Raw genomic sequence first — 6,263 nt, 5'->3', positions numbered from 1 at the left:
GAGATTTGTCAGCCCTTTAAAATAAGGGCTCACGCAGATAACCACCTCATTCTCCACAGAATGCTGCGTAGCACTATCAGCTTCTATTGTGTTTCAGGCTTAATTTAAAAATCAAACCTAGCTTGTCATTCTCTGGGGTCTTGAGAAAAATCTCTGAAACGTGATCCGAGTGGAAACAGATACAGACTGTGAACAGCTTTAAAGAGATGTAAGCTGCTCTCCATGCCATTTTAGAGGACATCATATTCAGGCAGTGTGGTTATTTAATTTCTCATGGATGGAAGGAGAAATGAGTGGGAAAGGAAACTTTGGCGTGTGGGGGCAGTACGAGGGGGCAGGAGGAGAGCAAACTTAGATACCCAATTCCAAAAGCTCAGTTTTCAGGAATGTAGGTGGTTTAGTGGGAGTTTTAAAGACTAAGGAAATTATGCTTTTGCTAATAATGATCTCTAGGCAACTAGAATTCTATAATATGATGCTTTTCTCACATTTACTTTAATGCTTCTCAGTCTCTATTTTTCTTTGGTTGTATAGCTGGAGGGCCGCAAAGATGATTGGAGGGCTGGAGCACCTCTCCTATGAGGACAGGCTGAGAGAGCTGGGGTTGTTCAGCCTGGTGAAAAGAAGGCTCCAGGGAGACCTAGAGGGGGCCTACAGGAAAGATGGGGAGAAACTCTTCAGTAGGGCCTGTTGCAATAGAACGAGGGGTAATGGTTTTAAAATAGAGGGAGGTAGATTCAGATTAGATATTAGGAAAAATAATTTCTACATTGAGGGTGGTGGAATGCTGGAACAGGTTGCCCAGAGAGGTGGTGGATGCCCCATCCCTGGAAACATTCAAGGGCAGGTTGGACGGGGCTCTGAGCAACCTGGTCTAGTCAGGGATGTCCCTGCTCCTTGCAGGGGGGTTGGACTAGATGGCCCTTAAAGATCCTTTCTAACCCTAACCATTCTTTGATTCTATATTTACTGAAAATAGGGAAGGTCTTTCACCTGCCATTAGACATGAGGTTTATACAAAATGGACAGCAAGCCGCACTACAAATCCAATACCAGATTCAAGTTGAGGGCCTCTGTTTTTTTCTGCTGGTAGATCTGAAGTAGAAATATTGTGTGTATAAGGTCCAGATTTCTGAAGGACTTGAGATGCAGCTCAAGTTACGATGCTTGCAGCTGGTGGGGGAGGAGAAGGAACTTCTGACTTTGCTTGTACCTCATTTCATACCTGCAAGAAGCTCTTCCCTTGCCTTCATGCTCTGCTCTGACAGTTTGTGGACGGCTTGGTGCGCACTGGCCCGTAGCTCTGAAAAGAGAGAGAGAATTTGACTTTGTACTTGAAGCTGTTCCTGGGCCTACGTGCAGAGTGATGTAGGCAGGCGGTAGGGAGGGTTGCTCGAGCCTTGGGAGAACTCAGCTACCCGCTGTGATGTGTGAATGTTTACCTTTTTATTCTTTTTGTTAGATGTCTTAAAATATGATGCATGATTCTGGGTCAACTAACAAAAGGTAATCTTTTTCTTGTGTGGCAAAAGGAGGAAGGAAGGCAGCTGAGGGCCTTCATTTAAACTTGTAAGTGTTCCTCAAAAGAGAAGTGGCTACCTATAAAATGGAAAGTTGAATAAATATGAAAGCATTTATCTTAAGAAACACATTTGATTGGGTTTTTTTTTTCCTTCCTTTGAAGAGGCCTCGGTTTAGCTCTTCCTAAATAGTCTTGCAATTTCTTTGAAATTAGTATTTCAAACATAGGTCTGTTGATGATTTCTAATGCTTTGTGAAAGGCTTTTAAATAAAAAATGAGAACATTTAACTTGAAGGACTGCTTGGTACTCAGGTTAAATGTTGATCACAGTAAAGCTCCAAATGAGAAAAAAAATTCAGTCTTTAAATTGGCTTAAAACATGTAAGGGTATTCTACATGCCCTAGAGAGAGATGAGAATAGAATGTCTGGGGCTTTATTGCTGCTGGGTATCATTTCCCCCCCAGCCTTCCCCCCCCCCCCCCATCTTTCTGAGCGAAATTTGAAAGCACTGGGGGAGGAGAAGAATATCTCCATAGGCGGAACTTGAGTAGTTTAATAGGCTTTACTAAAATCCTAAAATGCTTTGTTGTTTTTATTACATGACTCATTCTTTGTGGTACTCTATTGGGGATGTATACAAAAGTGGGACTTTTCATCATACAAAATCAGGTTCACCCACAGTTGCCTTGGGCTCTCTCGAGTGAATGCGAGGGGCCGGTGAGCCTCAGGAGATGTGCATCTCTTTGACTGCAGGCAATACTGAAGGCACATGGGTCAAGGAGGTTCCTAACGGAAACTTCTCAGTTTAATGTTTGAATTTAGGTGGGAGGAACCTGGGCTATGATGTATGCGTGTCTTACATATTTTACAGTTTCCTGGTGCATTGTACAATGGGAAAACTGACTGGCCAGTATTGCAAAGCATAAAAATTAGAAAGAACGCTGCAGCCCAGATACATGCACTTAAAATAAAATTCTCATGGGAACAATATTGATGGGTTTAAATACTGTTCAGTGTGTTTTAATCCATTCTAAAATAAATGTTGTTTAGTATTATACAGACATTGGTGTCCAGGTCAGTGTAATTCTCCTGCAGAGACCAGCGAAGTGCATGGATGACCTCTTACTTCGTCAGCTGGACTCCACTATCTCTATTGATACAGGCGTACTGAGCTCGGTGAATTACTACCTTTAAGCCTGCTTGTTCAGGCCTGATAACATATTAAACGTTTTTTTCTGTAAGAGCATTGGAATAAAGTGTCATCATGTTTACAGAAAAGGAAGGTGTGAAATCTTAGTAGGTGCTAAATTGGGACCAGTTTTCCCTGTGTAAATACCATTTTTTTCCCAGTGACTTAAATGGAGCAATGATGAAAGCATGGTAAAACCCTGCAGTGACTAAATGCCGAGTGAGGTAATTCACAGGATAATCTGAAAGCATCGGACAAATGGTGTTAGAAGTGAGATACATTTAGATGTTTGTGTTACACCTGACTAGAAATAATGCCATGCCTAAATAACCAGGGAAATAGCTGAAGAAATTGCACGGCGTGGCAGCAACAAGAGATCCAGTAACAGCATATCGACTCAGAACGATGGGGACCACAGGTTTAACTGCCATGGTGAAGTGGCTGCAAAATATGGATCTCAGTTTCTGAGATAACTGGATGCCTTATGTAATCTGGTTGCATTTGAAGATAATTATTAACTACTCTCTTTGCAATGCTATTCTTGAGTTACGGGGGATTTTGGATGGGGAAACTGAAGTAAATTCAGTGAACTGTGTGTGCAAAGTGATTGAAATAGAAGGACTCTTGCTTTCAAAAACAGCTCTTTTGTCTGAATTTCATAAGCAATGGTTCAGAAAGTGTTTGCACCTTAAGTGAAGTGCTACGTAGTAATATTGCATATTCCTTCCTAATGTTACATATTAATGCATTATTGGCCCCATACGTAATTACGATTTCAAAGCTAAGATCTCATCCTTCCAGTGTGCTGTCAGACCTTGCAGATGAAGCACACCACATGTCTGATTGATATCAGAGTAGCTGGCAACTATTTGTAGTAAACTGGGGGACGGTCACCCCAGCCGACTTTCCCTCTGGAAGTGACTGGCATCGCAGGGGGAGAACGGAGTTTGTACACAGAGACTGTGGAGTCACAGTGACCCATTGTACCTATTGTGTTCTTGGAGACTTTCCTTCCTTGCCGACCTAGAGCGCACGCCAAAGTTGTGATGTACCTGTGCCTGTGTTCGTGCAGTGGACGAACATTCATTGGACGTACTCTGCCAAGCCCCACGTGTTCCTGTGTGCTTTGATGTATCCCCAGTAGAATTACATTTTGATAAACATCACTGAGCTGAGAAGCAGGCTTTTATCTGACTTTGTGTAAGTTGTACCTTAATAATTGGTGTCAGGGAGCAGCAAGAGCAGGGCTGCTGTGCAAGAGGGGCTGAGGCAGGAGCCAAGGGTGGCCCCAGCACTGACTCGCCAACCAGGGCACTGCTTGCAGGGGCTGAACACCAGAACTGGGAGCTGGTAAAAGGCTCTGCCAGCTCTCCCTGACCTGGCAAGCAATGAACCTGGTCCCTCCAGGGAGTCCGGTCAGGAGGGAAAGGATCCAGAGCCAGGACTCTGTGAACCTTTCTCACAGCGTTCTCCTAGAGAAGATGGTGGCTCATGGCTTGGACAGGTGTACCCTGTGATGGGTTAAAAACCAACTGGATGGCCAAGCCCAGAGAGTTGTGGTGATCGGAGTTAAATCCAGTTGGCAGCTGGTCACAAGAGGTGTTCCCCAGGTCTCAGTGCTGGGGCCAGTCTTGTTTAATATTTTTACCAATTATCTGGTCGAGGGGATTGAGTGCTTGCTCAGTAAGTTTGCAGATGACACCAAACTGGGCAGGAGTGTTGATCTGCTCGAGGGTAGGAAGGCTTTGCAGAGGGATCTGGACAGGCTGGACTGATGGGCCTAGGTGAACTGTATGAGGTTCAACAAGGCCAAGTGCCAGGTCCTGCACTTCCGTCACAGCAACCCCATGCAACCCCATGCAACATAAGAGTGGCTGGAAAGCTGCCTGGTGGAAAGGGACCTGGGAGTGCTGGTAGACAGCCGGCTGAACATGAGCCAGCATGTGCCCAGGTGGCCAAGAAGGCCAACAGCATCCTGGCTTGTACCAGGAACAGTGTGGCCAGTAGGAGTAGGGAAGTGATCATGCCCCTGTACTCAGCACTGGTGAAGCCACACCTTGAATACTGTGTGCAGTTTTGGGCTCCTCACTGCAAGACAGATGTTGAGGTGCTAGAGCGCATCCAGAGAAGGGCAACGAAGCTGGTGAGGGGTCTGGAGAACAAGTCTTATGAGGAGTGACTGAAGGAACTGGGGTTGTTTAGTCTGGAGAAGAGGAGGTTGTAGGGAGGCTGGTGTTAGTCTCTTCTCCCAGGTAACTAGTAATAGGATGAGAGGAAATGGTCTCAAGTTGTGTCAGGGGAGGTTTAGATTGGATATTAGGAAAAATTTATTCACGGAAAGGGTTGTCAAGCCTTGGAACAGGCTGCCCAAGGAAGTGGTGGAGTCACCATCCCTGGAAGTGTTAAAAAAAAATAATGTAGGCATGGCACTTCAGAACATGGCTTAGTGGACATAGTGGTGTTAGGTTGGTGGTTGGACTTGATGGTCTTTTCCAACCTTAAAGATTCTGTGATTCTATGACTCAAAGCAGGGCTGCAACATAGGCCTGCCCAGGGGACAGGGCTGTGGACAGACATGCCGACGGCCATAGCTTAAGCAGGGACTGAAGGCCTCGGGCTGAACTTGCTTCTTGGGCCCAGGGGTAGAGGTCCTGGCTGAGACTGGTCAGGGCCAGTGAAGTCTGCCAGTGCCTTCAGGCCCTGGCAAATGGATCCAAATTCTGCCCTTCCTTTTCCATCGCTATTCTACCAGCTTTGATGTCTGCAATCTGGTTTAAAACAAAACAGAAAAACCCAAACCTGCAAGCAGTGTTGGTTTAGGCGTGCAAAACTGAGATTCAGGAGCAGTTGTTTAGATCTGTAAATGTCAAATGGAGGTTTCATTCTTAGTTTTTTTTTCTTGGTATATCAGCCTAGTTTTTATGCTGCTTGAGGGCATTAGTTTATCTTTGGATGTTCCGAAATGATAAGAAAAACTACTTGTGTTTGCAGCATTATTGCAGTGATCCAAGTAGGCATTTATCCATCAGGGATGCTGTGGCTATTTGGAACATTTTATCTTAGGTCTTAAGACAAAAAAAAAAATAAGTTGGGTTTGGGGTTCTTTTTTTTTTTCCCTTCTCTTTTTTTTAATATATTTTTCTATTTATAGGCAATCTTGGTCAAGTCGATTTTGTGAATGTCTCTGTCTTTCTCTTCATGAAAGTATGAAAAACGTATGTAGTGATTGTCATAGTCCTCCTATATTCCCCCCCTCCCTCCCCCAATTCTTTGCCCTCTGGGTCCCTGAGCTGTTGACTTAAAAACACATTACTCCTCTTAAAATCAAAATAAAGATTATGAGTGGGCCGGAAAACTAATTAATTAAAGTAGGATTAAGGTCATAAATGTGTGTCTCTAACCGCGTGTTTGGATATAATTATTTCTGGTTATCTTCAGGAGTTTCCGTTCCTTAAGGAAAGGCAATAAATTAAAAAATTATTCCAAGAGTAATTTGCTGACTACTGAAGCATAGATCCAGCTGCTTTTCGGTTCACCTTGCACAGGAGCAG

The sequence above is a fragment of the Chlamydotis macqueenii genome, chromosome 1, assembly GCF_036417535.1.
Source record: "Chlamydotis macqueenii isolate bChlMac1 chromosome 1, bChlMac1.mat, whole genome shotgun sequence".
NCBI lineage: Eukaryota > Metazoa > Chordata > Aves > Otidiformes > Otididae > Chlamydotis > Chlamydotis macqueenii.
Note: the sequence above shows the minus strand (reverse complement) of the source record.